Below are 13,241 nucleotides of genomic sequence, written 5' to 3'. Positions count from 1 at the left end.
TTTGTATTACGTATCGGAACAAACAGGCTTTCTTGATCATTATATATAACTGACTAGATGACAATTTATTTTCTATTCTCAACAAGCAGTTACTATTTGTATAAGCTGTATAAAGATGCACTTGTATGTGTGACCAGATAAGAACCCCATTGTAAACTACCATAGTAACAAAATTCCAACCAAGTAAACAAGATAAACACCTACAATGGTAAAAAATTAGTATTTGTGGTCTTCAAGAAGTAACTAATAAAGTGCCCACCTGTAGTCTACAGAATAATATAGAGGAATAACATAACAGCAACCCCCCCAAAAGAATAAAAATAAAACACCAGATTTTGAGCTAAAACTATTAAAATTAATATAAAGATACATTTAACTGTTTGTTACCTCAAAAGAATGTGAAGTAACTACAGATGAAGATGGAAAGTTCCTTGCATGTACTTTTATACTGTATTCTACAATAAATTTATTGTTATTGAGTTGTTTGCAGTACCTACAGCATTTAAAAATCCCTCTAATTAAATTTCATTTGCGCTCAATGACTAACATGAATCCTATGGTACCCTTGGGTTTATGCAACATGATATCTTTTCTGAATTGGTGTTAAATGTTGTAGTAGAGGCATGTGTAAGAAGCTGGGTCTACAAACTTATTAATCTATTCAGAAAACAAATAGACAGGTTTGTGAGTGGAAATGTAGTGCCTGACATGAGGTGAACAAAACAGAGGTCACAATATACAATCACTTGTGTATGTTGAAGGATGGGAAAATGTATATACAGGCAGTCCCCGGATTACGACAGGTTCGACTTACGACATTCGGAGGTTAAGGCGCTTTTCAATTATATTTATCAGAAATTATTTCAAGGGCTACGACGCCTACAACGCTGATCTGCCAGAAGAAATTTGACCCCAAAAATGCAAAATGATCAACATTTGAAGGTTTTTGGGATGAAAAATGCAATAAGAATGCAGTTTACATAGTTTTTAATGCACCCAAAGCATTAAAAATGATATTGTAATGATACAATTAAGTTTGTTCATACTTACCTGGCAGATATATATATAGCTGTATTTTTCCGAATCCGACAGAAATTTAAACACTTACGACACACGCAGTGGGAGTCAGGTGGTTAGTACCCATTCCCGCCGCTGGGAGGCGGGTATCAGGAATCATTCCCATTTTCTATTCATAATTTTTATTTCCACTGTCTCCTGAGGGGAGGTGGGTGGGTACTTGATTATATATATCTGCCAGGTAAGTATGAACAAACTTAATTGTATCATTACAATATCATTTTGTTCATGAAACTTACCTGTCAGATATATATATAGCTGAATCCCACCTTTGGTGGTGGGAGTAGACAGAATAGAAGATTTTAGGAAACATATATATGCAGATAATTGATATCTTGATTCCTTACCTGTTAGCATAGCTGACTTCGTGGTTACTGCCGCATAAGTCTGCTTGTGCTACTAGAGTTGCCAGCAAGGTAGAGACCTATAAAGCTGGTGCACTCCAGATGATCTGTCAACAGGGGCGAGACCACGACGTGACTAGACCATTGACCATACAAATGAGGGCAACGAAGTAAAAACCAAACCACTGGCGTAGCCTACCAAAAGTATCCCACATGACTAAGCTAATGGAAGGGAGATCCGCCGCAGGGTCAACCCCACAACCATAACACAAGTTAAAAACTCCCCTAAACCGTTAAAGGATAGGATGAGCGCTACCTCCTGCCCCCAAAACAGTGTCTGCAGCGACGTATGGTCCGAGCGAGTAACAATTTTCGTATGTTGCTTCACCTCCCGCAGGTAGTGGAAGCGAACACCGAATTGCTTCGCCAATAAGTGGCGCCCAAAATATCTTTGATTGCCATATTTTTGTGAAAAGCCACCGAAGTAGCAATAGCCCTCAACTCGTGGGCTTTCACTTTCAGAAGCTCCATGTCACTTTCACTACACTTTTCATGGGCTCCCTTAACCGTACTTCTTAAGAAGAACGCCAGTGCATTCTTCGACATCGGAAGATCTGGTTTTTTCACAGAGCACCACAAGTTCTCCGAAGAACCTCTGCATGCTCTGGTTCTCTGCAAATAAACTTGAGAGCCCTGACAGGACAGGACTCTCTCAGCTTCAGGTCCCACTAGCTCCGACAACCCTTTGATCTCGAACGTCCTCGGCCAAGGGTTGGAAGGGTTCTCGTTCTTTGCTAAGAACGTAGGACTTAAGGAACAAACTGCACTATGATCCTTGAACCCAATATGCTTGCTTATGACTTGAATTTCGCTAACCCTCTTCGCCGTCGCCAGAGCGGTTAGGAAAATGGTCTTCCGGAGTAAGATTCCTAAGCGAGGCTAAATGGAGCGGTTCAAATTGACTCAACATGAGAAAACTTCAGTAACCCACGTCTAAGTTCCACGATGGTACTTTAGGTTGGAGAACTTTCACAGTCTCAAATGATCTAATGAGATCATGAATGTCTCTATCATTTGCTAAGTCAGTCCTCTATGTCTGAAGACCACAGAAAGCACGCTTCTGTAGCCTTTAATCGTGGGAACGGCTAGTTTCGCTTCTAAGGTGAAGAAGGAAATCTGCTATCTGGCTCACAGAGGTTGAGGTGGAGGAAATGCCCTTCCTTCTGCACCAACTTCTAAAGACGAGCCCACTTTGATTGGTAAACTGCGATTGAGGAGGGCCTCCTTGCGGTGGCAATCGCCGTTGCCACAGGTCTTGAAAACCCCCTCGCTCTGGCCAACTTCTTGATAGTCTGAACGCAGTTCAGACTCAGAGCGGGGAGGTTTTTGTGGTACCCTCTCGAAGTGGGGCTGTCTGAGTAGATCTTTCCTTAGGGGCAGAGTACCTTGGAAAGTCTACTAGGAAGGACATCACCTCCGTGAACCAGTCGACCGCTGGCCAGAAGGGGGCGATGAGGGTCATTCTCGCTCCTTCTGATGCAGCGAACTTCCTCATTACTTCCCCGAGGATTTTGAATGGGGGAAAAGCGTAAATGTCTAGTCCCGACCAATTCCACAGTAGGGCGTCTACTGCCACTGCTCCCGTCCCGGGTCCAGACTGGGGAGCAATACAGCGGAAGTCTCTTCGTTCGGGAAGTTGCGAAAACGTCCACATGAGGACGTCCCCACAGCTTCCATAGCGCCTGGCATACTTCCTGATGGAAGGTCCATTCCGTCGGCAGAAGCTGTCCTTGCCGACTGAGAAGGTCCGCTCGCACGTTTTCCACGCCTGACACAAATCTTGTCAGAATCGTGACGTTTTGCGACTTCGCCCAAATCAGGATATTCCTCGCGATGACGAACAGAGAAGGAGAGTGAGTTCCCCCCTGTTTCCTGAGGTATGCCAAGGCTGTGGTGTTGTCCGAGTTTATCTGAACCACTTTGTTGGAGCTTCCTCTTCGAAGAATCTTAGAGCAAGGTAAACCGCTGAAAGTTCTTTTAGATTGATGTGCCAGGACACCTGTTCCCCTCTCCAGGTGCCTGACACTTCTCTCCCTCCCAGTGTTGCTCCCCAACCCGTGGAGGACGCGTCGGAGAACAACACTAGGTCGGGGTTCCGAAGCTTGAGCGAAAGTCCTTCCGCCAGCTTCTTTGGATCCAACCACCATTTGAGGTGCTTTTTCACTTCTTCCGTCAAAAACAAGACCTCTTCTAGATCCTGTTTGCGTGACCAATTGCTTGAGAGGAAGAACTGAAGTGGTCGGAGGTGCAACCTTCCCAGAGAAACAAACTTCTCCAGTGAGGAAATGGTCCCCAGCAGACTCATCCATTCCCTCACCGAGCATGTTTCCTTCCCTAGAAAGGCCGACACTTTGTCCAGGCAATGAAGTTGTCGCCCCTGGGACGGAAAAGCCCGAAAAGCCACTGAGTCCATCTGAATCCCCAGATAGACTAAGGATTGAGAAGGAGTCAGATGCGACTTTTCGAGATTCACCAGAAGTCCCAGGGACTTCGCTAACGACAGAGTCGTGTGAAGGTCCTTCAGACACCGGTCTTGCGATGAGGCTCGAATAAGCCAGTCGTCTAGGTAGAGAGAGATCCTTATTTCCGCAAGATGGAGCCCCTCGCAACGTTCCTTCATAGAACGGTGAACACCATCGGCGCCGTGCTGAGACCGAAGCAGAGTACCCTGAATTGGAAATCTTCCCTTTCAGGACAAACCGCAGGTATTTTCCTTGATCGGGGATGGATGGGGACGTGAAAGTATGCGTCCTGAAGGTCTAAAGAGACCATCCAATCCCCCGGTCTTAAGGCTGCAAGCACGGATTGAGGTGTCTCCATCTTGAACTTCTGCTTGGTAACGAAGCGATTTAGACTGCTGACATCCAGAACGGGGCGCCACCCCCCTGACTGCTTCGGCACTAGGAACAGACGGTTGTAAAACCCCGGAGAACTCCGGTCGCAGACCTGTTCCACTGCTTGCTTCTCGATCATTTGATCTAGTAGCTCGTGAAGCACTTTCTGCTTTTCTCCCTGATACGAAGGAGACAAATCCTTTGGTGTCGAAGACAGCGGGGGTAACATCAGGAAAGGAATTCTGTACCCCTTCTTGACGATGTCCAGAGACCAAGCGTCGGCACCTCTCTCTTCCCAAGCTTTCGCGAAATGTAGAAGCCTGGCTCCTACCGGTGGCTGAAGGACTTCCCTCTCACTTCTTGCTCTTGGAAGGAGCGGGAGTCTTGCTCTGAAGAGCCTCTTCCTCGAGGGGCTGGCTTCGAGGAAGAAGCGGATCGAAAGGGCTTCGATTTCTTCAAAGCAGAGGACCCAGAAGACGAAGAAGTAGTAGGCTTCCTAGAAGACTGTGCCAGAAGGTCTTGGGTTGCTTTCTCCTGGAGACTGGCAGCTATGTCCTTTACCATAGACTGGGGGAAGAGATGTTCTGAGAAAGGAGCGAAAAGAAGATCCGCTTTTTGCGCTGGTGAGACCGACTTTGCAGTAAAATTGCAAAAAAGTGCTCTTTTCTTAAGCAGTCCCGTGCTGAAATGAGCAGCCAATTCCTCAGAACCATCCCTGACGGCCTTTGTCCATGCAAGACAATACACTGGACAGCTCCCCCAGACTGATGAATCAGAACTCCTGGACCTGGCATCCAATACTCCAAGGCACCAGTCAAGAAAATTAAAGACCTCTAGTGTCCTGAAGAGGCCTTTAAGGTGAAAGACTAACTCACTATGCGTCCAAGAGACTTAGAGGAAGACAGAAAAGATCTTCTGGCGGCATCTACAATACTACCAAAGTCTCCTTGAGCTGAGGCTGGAAGCTTAACTCCGACGTTTTCTCCCGTCTCATACCACATACCAGCTTTGCCACCAAGTCTTGAAGGTGGTAAAGCGAAAGAAGTCTTGCCTGAAGCTTTCCTCTTTCCCATCCAATCATGGACCTTTCTAAAAGCTTGCTTCGTAGAAAGCGACTTCTTCATTCTCACAAAGCCCGAGATCTTAGTAGCTTTGGATGACGAAAACTGAGAGGGAGGGGAGTACGTGGAGCTTCAGGTTGGAAAGTGTCTGCAAAGACTGACTGTAGCAAACGAGTCAAAACCTTGTAGTCCGTCGAAACTGGAGCCAACTGCTGTTCTTCGTCCGCTTCGACGAAAGCGTCACTAATTTCCTCTTCAGACACTGAAGAAGTCGGAGGAAGTAAAGAAGAGTCACGAGCTTTCTCAAAAGATTAAGAGCGGCGAACAGGAAAAGTTCCCGCTTCCGCTTGCGCTTGCGGAAGTGGAAAACTGACGTCCGTAGGCGCGCGCTTGGCGTCCGAAGCCAATCTACTGGCGCCGACTGAAGCGCGCTCGACCGCAACAGGTGTACACCTGGCGTCCACTGGTGCTCGCTGAGCGTCCACTGGTGCGCGCCGAGCGTCCACTGTTGCGCGCCGAGCGGTCCACTAAAACGCGCTGAGCGTCCACTGGCGCTCGCGAAACTTTGCACACCGAGTCACGCTCGGCGTCCACTTAAGCGCGTTTGACTTTCACAGAAGCGCGCTCGGCATCTAAAGAAACGCGCTTCTTATCAACAAGTTTCGTAGCAGCGGAAACAACCGCTTCACGAGAGCGAGAAACGAATTTCTCGCCTCCTCTAGAAAGTTGCTGGGGAGCAGAACGAACTCTAGAGGGAGACTCAATCGGAGAGAGAGACGAGCGAGGAGAGGGAGAGGGAGAACGCCTCGACCTCTTCACAGGAAGATTGTCATCCTTCTTACGGCGACGTGGAACAGTCTCTCTCGAAGAAAAAACATCTCGAAGTTGCTGCTGAAGAGACTGGAGAATCTTGCTTGTAGTGAAGCCTCCTTTTCTGGGGAGGGGCTGATCCTGTGAGCAGGCGAGTGGCGAGGGGACGCCTTCTTGCTACTCCCAGGAACCGCCACTTCACGCACCTTAGAGCGACTGCGGCGCTCGAAAGAAAGGTAAAACATCTAGGAAAGACTCCGCCTCCGAATAATCCTTACGCTTCTTCTGCGGAGGAAAAAGCAGCAAACGCACTATCAGGCGACGAGCAAAGTTCCGGAGAACAACTTGGACGTGAAGCGTCCCGAACGCGAGCCGTCCATTTTCAGCGGACGTGATGCGGTATGAGAGCTCCACCCCTTGCGCGGGGAGGAAGCTTCAGAAGAAGAAAAGCACTCCTTGAGAAGACGTGCACGCGCACGCTCCTTGGCAGTCTGGGTAGGTTCGTCAGAAGCTGCCGAAGGCACGCCAGATCGGTGGGGGTTCCTCGTAACCCTCCTTCGACTTTCGACATGCTCTCTCCCCGTAATCTGGGAGTCAAGCAGAGGTCTAGGTCTAGAGGCGGAATGAGGCCGATCTGACGCACCCTCCACTACACAAGGGGCACTTTCACTGCACTTCCCTTCACTTTTGCTCTCCAGAGCTAACACTTTTGATTCTAAGTTACGAATCGATTCAAGAATTAGCGATAAAGTATTACCTTCTACCGACACTGTTTCAGGGGCCGGAGGCAACACTACAGGGGTAGGAGCATAATCTACAGAAGGAGGGTTAGCAGGAGAATAATTTAAATCTTGCCTACTGAAACACTCCTGGAGGAAGACCTCCTTAACCTATCTCGCTCAAGTTTCTTAAGATAGGTTTCATACGCCTTCCATTCCGACTCTGTTAATCTTTCACACTCCTTACAACGACTTTCAAACGTACATTCATTCCCCCTGCAAACTTTACAAACAGAATGTGGGTCTACTGAAGCTTTCAGTAGCCTACCTCTACATTCGGACATAGAACAAAATCTAGCGCTAGCAGAACTAGACCCTGACATCTTGATCAAAGAAAAATCAATACCAAATTCAAATCAATCCAAAGTCAACGTGTGCCAAGCCACCGATCCAATTCAGATACCAAAGAAAAACCAAAAGGGATACTCAAGTAGCTAGTAAGTTTCCAAAATCTGGACGGAGGTGCTGCAAACAGGTGTTTTCAGCACCGGCGACAGAAAAATTATGAATAGAAAATGGGAATGATTCCTGATACCCGCCTCCCAGCGGCGGGAATGGGTACTAACCACCTGACTCCCACTGCGTGTGTCGTAAGTGTTTAAATTTCTGTCGGATTCGGAAAAATACAGCTATATATATATCTGACAGGTAAGTTTCATGAACAAAGTAAGGTTTTCTTGGGATTTTTTTATGATGTTCCGGCTTACAACGCGTCTCAAGAACAGAACCCCCATCAAAACCTTGGGACTGCCTGTACATCGATGTACAAGAAATGTCTGCAGCATGGTACATAAGGCTGAAATGCTGACAATGTAATCCAATTTGGTATAATGACACATTTAACATAACAATAACAAGAATGTCAATATATGTACAAAACATGCATGACGTATGCTGTTTCTTGTATGTATACACGCGTTTGGTGCGCAGAGATGTTTGTTATGAGATTAGCTGGTAAGGTAAGATGGAGGTGTGGGGGTCCATGTGGGACCCTACAAGGTCATACATTTATGTATCGTACAAATTATGCATGTTAGCAGTTTTTATACAAATATATTAGCTCCATTTTATGGTTTAAAAATTTATGAATGAAATGTGGTGTCCTAAACTAGAAGAGGCTTGAAAACTTTTTTAATATACCCCCCTAACCATCAAGGTGTTACTGAAAAATAGCATGCTTATGAACTACATGCTAGTTAATATATATAAAAAAAATAATGTTTTGATGGCTAGCGGGTAAAAGTACATAATAATGTTTTTATGGCTAGCGGGTCTTCACTCAACACAACAGGGTGGTAACGTATCACACCTTCACTTGAACTTCTGAAGTTCCAATTGCGGGACTTCCTCTGGGAGGCTGTTCCACAGTCCTCCGGTGTGAGGAATAAAAGACTTCTGGAACTGAAGTTTGACAGCAAGGCACATTTATTGCATATTGGTGTTGCTGTTCTGTGAATCTGGTTGCTCTCTAGAAATGAAGGGGATCAGGGATCAATTGTGAAATATGAAAAATCTCTGTTGAAGCCCAACTTATGAATTTGTGACAAACAGGAGACCATCCATTGATGGTTCAAGTCATAACTATTACTACATATTATGATATGGAAACCTACCACTATCTAAAAAGAGTTAAATCTCTGGCAGAAGTAGACATCCATACCAGAGAACAGTATTCTAGTAAAAGGAGTACAATGACCTAAAACAGGTTACATTGATTTTATCACCGTTATAAATACATATATGAGGCCTTATGAACAATACCTAACTTTTGTGTGGCATTTGCTGAAAATGTCATCAGAAGTTTCTTAAAAGATTGATGCGAGTCAAAGGTTACACCTAGAATTGTTAAAACTTCAGACTCGTTCAGCAAAGTTCCATACACCTGAAGGGGAGGATAGGATGGGATATCTGTATGAGATCTGCTAATCAATAATTTTTGTTTGACTGGTGTTCAGCCTCATACCCCAACGACTACACCATTCCCTGATCCAGTCATGTCCCAATTGAAACTGCGTCATTTCCCATATGTGGAGACTATACTACACTCAAAAGTGTTGCATCATCGGCAAACTGAACTATCTTGTTTTCCAGGCCAATAACCAAGTCACTTGTATATACTAAAAATAAGTGGAACAAGAACACTTCCCTGTGGAACTCCAGACACAATAGGTCTTGATTCACAAAAGATCCTGTCCACAGCAACTCAGTGCTGCCTACCTGTAAGGAAATCTTGAAGAACATAATCCTAAAACATATCTACCAACTCCCAAGAGTCTGAAGTTTATAAATAAGCGCCTTGTGATTTACTAAATCTAAAGCACTACTAAAATCTATTTGACTTACTAGTACTCCTTACCTAGCTGCTTCCTATATTCATGGTGACTATCAGCTAACAATCCTTTAGATTCAACACCCTTACCTAGTGGCTTAAAAATAAGTTTTTCACCAACTTTAGATAGCTCAGGGAGAATACAGATTGGCCTGTAGTTACTGCAGTCTGCAAATATGCCACTCTTTGGAACAGGCACTGTATTACTAAGCTTGCGCTTCTCCATTAAGATACTAAGCTAGGTAAGTACGTAAATGTAAAAATCTATAGAATCTACTAAAATTGGAATACAACACACTAGAAACTTACCATCTCAGTAACAGGACCCTTGCAATGGATTCCAGTATGGTAAGAACACTAAAGATTGCAACATGACAAAACATCTTGGGTAATTCTACAGAATAGTTCCGCACGGACTGCAAGGAACGTAACCGCGGATACGACATCCACTAGGGATTGGGGCGTCCAATGTATTTCGCCGTGTTTAGTACTGGCCCCTGGGGGTTAATTACAGTCATCCGAATAAATATTACTTAAAATTCTTGTTCAGTAGGTAGAACAGCATAGAAAAACCGCAACTGCCATAGTCTAGGCCGCCGCGGAATAGTACCCTAGATCCAGGGTGACCAGATATTGAAAATTGAAATACGGGACACTTAAATTGAAGAGGTAGTTGAACAATATAGACACAACTTATGTGAAGTTATGCACACAGTGACGCAGGCAAAGTCCTTCTCAGCCTTCTTTATTGACTTTTCTTTTGTTTTAAAGTGCATTCGTTGTAGATTTTGTTACAAACAGGTGTTCATTACCTGTGTCAAAGCATTAAAATATTGCAATCAAGCATGTTTTGTAGCTTTGAAGGATATTAATAACAAATGTGACTTGCCATAGTATATTGAATAAATTGCAGACAATAAAATACATATGATGAAAACCTTTTAATAATCCTTTTAAAATTATTTTCCTCATTGTTGCTCAGTTATTTTTCATTTGTCATATTTTGCACTAGATCTAACTGCTCTCAAGAGATGGTGTTTGGTTTGAGCATATGTGATGAACTCTGAACACTCGCTCCACTTGAGAGTTTGAAGGGGGAATACTCAGTACAAATTTCGCTAGTTTATTGTATTTTTTTTTTTTTTTTTTTTTTTTTTTTTTTAGATATTGAAAATACAGGACAAAAGGCATCCCGGGGAGGGTTGATTCGGGACACAGGACAAATGTCATAAATACGGGAACGTCTGGTCACCCTGCCTAGATCTACCACATCTTGTGATGTTTTACAGTAAAATACCATTTTACATACAAATTAGGCCTAGCTACTTCACTCTTGTTGGTATCATATCTTATTGCACTTGGTAATATTTAATATTCTATTAGCCTATTCACCAGTTTTCTAAATGGTAAACATTGAATTAATAAAGATGAACCACCACCAAGGGGCCAGGAAAAGTCTTCCCAGGTAATTTTGGTGTTTTTGCATGAATTTCACCTTCATTTCCATCGGTAATGAACGATTTTGAAGATAACCTCCCTCTAGGGGCATCAAACTGTTAAAGTCTTGTATGGAAAAATTGAAATACTAAGGACATTATGGGGAAAAATAGTTAAGAGTCCAACATCAACATTAAAAGAATATATATAGTAATTATATTTCTTTAAAGGAAACCTAAAATAATTATCATAGGTACTAACATAACCTAGTAAGCCGTGTTACCTGGCCCTTCCTCTTCCTTCTATTTCCACTTTCTTCTTATACCTACTTATTATTATAGCCTTATGGGAATAAATAGTACATTTTTCTTTCTCATTTTTTCCTGTATCACATTCTTTTTCTTCATCTTTTAAGGAGAAAATTGGTATGCAATAGGTATTATAAAGTATATCCTTACTAGGTAATATAGTTTGTAGTTATTGAAATCTTAGGGAGGAAATGACTGACCATTCCTTTTGTCAGTACTAGGTAGTAGTTAGGCTCCTCCATTATTCTTCATTTCCTTCCATCTCCTAGGTAATACTAGGCTACCTACTACCTATTCATCATCAATTTTGGTCTCCCTAGTATTATTTTTTCCTTTTTGAGATTAACACTATGAATATGAAATATAATTATTTTTCCTTTGCTGATATCGGATGTCATCTATTTTCCCCCATAAGGCATTAACAGTTAGCTATAGGTATGCCCTCAGAGGAGGGTTATCCTCAAAATCGTTCATTTCCGAAATGGTGAAATTCGTGCAAAATAGGTAGGTACATCAAAATTACCAGGGGAAACACATTCCCTGCCACTTTGGAAGTGGTTCCTCTTAACATTTACCTTAATTGCTTGGCACGGATGGGCTAGGCCTATGTAATCGCCTACTACCTACTAGGTCTTCTGAGACTTCACTGCCAAGCACTGGCTACGTACCTAGCCTACTAGGTAGCTAGTACTATATACCTAGGTAGTTGGAATTCGACCAGAGGGCACCTTGTCTAGCTTCAATGTTTGTGACCTCGTTTGTGCATCAAACGTCTAATGGTCTGAGCTTCGTTAGCAAATAGAAGACCTAAGTAATTTGAGCTTACCCTACTTAAGAGAGTGCTGTCATAACCTAGCCTACAGTGGCGGTTTAGGTGCTTGGTGCGAGTAGGTAATCGAGGCCTACCTCTCGCCACAACTTTCTTTCTCAAGTCGAAGTTAGAAACAACAAAAGGGATGCTCACCTATGACCCAGTTCCCCAATTAGACGTTGCTCATATCTTGCAATTGATCGTCGTCGGCCTCACTGAGAAGAATCTTTGGCACATTTGAGAGAAGGAAAACCGATATGACAAAATCGAACCCCCCGGGAAAAAAAGTCAAACAAGTCTTAATGGAGCATCTTGAACTGAAAATACACACACACCGAACTACACGTTCTATATTGTAATTGTCTCACTGCTCCAGGGGGTTAATTGAGCCGAGGGAGCTTTTAAAATGAGGAGGGAAATGAGAACCCCCGCCTCCGAGCTGCTCGTGACCAGCTGATCGAGCCGCGCCACTCCCTCGATCGATCCTCACCCCGCCCTCACCTAACAACTAGTCCCTTCGTCCTCGACGGTGCCATTTCGCATAGGAATTTCCCGGGCGTCATTAAATGTTAGTAATAACAAAATCATGCAAAAATATTCGTCGGAGAAGCAACGTAACGCTAAATTGCTCATAAAGTTATAACGTGTTCGAAATAACGATATCAAATTATAGACGACCTATTTGGTGATCGAGGTACAGAGTTTATAGAGGGAGTCGAGGAGCTATAGAGCATTCAATCTTTTCATGAGAGACAACATCTTTATTTAGATTCTCTGATAGGTAGGATTACCAGAAGTACGAAATCGTATTCCTTATCCTATTGTTATTTGCTCAAAACTTATAATAATTTCGTGAGGATCAGCTGGTGCTGAAGTGTCAAGAATAAGGTAACCTCTCAGTAGTGACAGAACGAAGGATTTCAAAGAGATTATTTCAAACCCGTTAATTTTGGGATAGCGTGCGTTCCTTTGTAAGTTTATGTTCTTCTATTACTGTTTTCAAATAACAAATCCTATTTTTGAAGTAGTCAGCTTAGACAAGATTGTACAAAATAACCTAAAAGCTTACAGACTTGCATAGATAAAGTATGTTAGTCGAATGACACGCTAACGGTTACAATTTTGATGACTAGGCTTATTGAAAACATATTGCTTAAATAGCACCAAATTAGGAAATAGCTATTATCCAGGCTGGCTAGTTTTGTAATAGCCTAGCCTTAATATTTATGTAAAATTCGGCCTACCTATTCTAGCATTAGCTACTAGGTAATTAGCTACTACTACTTAGCCTAGGTAGGTAGTATACTAGCTAGTAGTACGTTTGGTGTAACCAAAGCTGAGGTAAACGTAGGCCGTTTATAACTACCCGTTGACAGTATTACCCTATTCTA

General features: G+C 43.4%; 2 protein-coding genes across 11 annotated transcripts in view; one reads left to right on the top strand and one right to left on the bottom strand.

Moving 5' to 3' along the window:
• Positions 1–12,488, bottom strand: part of LOC135221803 (uncharacterized) — a 163,415-nt gene extending 150,927 nt beyond the window's left edge. For 7 of the 8 annotated variants that reach the window (XM_064259669.1, XM_064259660.1, XM_064259670.1 and 4 more), the window contains exon 1: positions 12,004–12,488. The gene's annotated coding sequence lies outside the window, so the exon portion shown is untranslated. Of the gene's footprint in view, positions 1–8,274; positions 8,434–12,003 lie in introns of all 8 variants that reach the window. The other variant, XM_064259663.1, reaches the window with a different exon arrangement.
• A 156-nt stretch (positions 12,489–12,644) lies between these two features.
• Positions 12,645–13,241, top strand: part of LOC135221804 (synaptobrevin homolog YKT6-like) — a 47,964-nt gene continuing 47,367 nt past the window's right edge. Inside the window, exon 1 of one of the 3 annotated variants that reach the window (XM_064259677.1) lies at positions 12,645–12,738. The gene's annotated coding sequence lies outside the window, so the exon portion shown is untranslated. Of the gene's footprint in view, positions 12,822–13,241 lie in introns of all 3 variants that reach the window. The other 2 variants (XM_064259675.1, XM_064259676.1) reach the window with 2 other exon arrangements.

The sequence above is a fragment of the Macrobrachium nipponense genome, chromosome 3 (genome assembly GCF_015104395.2).
Source record: "Macrobrachium nipponense isolate FS-2020 chromosome 3, ASM1510439v2, whole genome shotgun sequence".
Lineage (NCBI taxonomy): Eukaryota > Metazoa > Arthropoda > Malacostraca > Decapoda > Palaemonidae > Macrobrachium > Macrobrachium nipponense.
The sequence above is the reverse complement of the archived record's forward strand: the minus strand, read 5'-3'. Positions and strand labels throughout refer to the sequence as shown.